The following is a 563-nucleotide window of genomic DNA, read 5'->3' as shown; positions in this document are numbered from 1 at the left end:
CCGGCTGGGTCCGCCCGGCGCCTCATCTTCCCTTATGTAACTCCACATCTGCCTGCGCCTTGCAGGTCACTCTGGACCCTGCACTGGGCCCTGTCCACAGGGAGGCTGGCACCCAGGGTCCGTGCAAACGGGAGGTGGAGCGGACCCCTGGTCTGGGCACCGGCTTTCCAAGACCCCCTCCTCCCCATCCCTTCTCCTCCAGACGTTCCTTCCCCGGGAGACCCACATTCCCAAAACATGCACCGAGGAAATGCCCTGCAGGGCAAGTTCCCCGGAGCGCGGGTGCAGGCGTTTCCCCCACCCCCACTCCGGGTCCCCACAGGCGCCAGGGCTCCCCATGATGACTGGGTAGGGGTCCCCAGGGCCGAGGGCACGGGAAAGGCCGAGCAACTCAGACCCCGGCTCCGAGTGCGCGGGCTGGCTGACCGCAGGCGAGCCCCCAGACCCGGTCAAGTCCCGGCCGGGCTCCCAGCCAGCTGCGGTGAGCGCAGGGGCTGGGCTCCAGCCTGCCTGGCGGGCACGCGGCGCTGTCCGTGGTGCTGCCGGCGCCGGGCGGGGCGGGG

The sequence above is a fragment of the Rhinopithecus bieti genome, unplaced genomic scaffold, assembly GCF_001698545.2.
Source record: "Rhinopithecus bieti isolate Rb0 unplaced genomic scaffold, ASM169854v2 scaffold_12573, whole genome shotgun sequence".
Lineage (NCBI taxonomy): Eukaryota > Metazoa > Chordata > Mammalia > Primates > Cercopithecidae > Rhinopithecus > Rhinopithecus bieti.
This window is presented reverse-complemented; position numbering follows the sequence as displayed.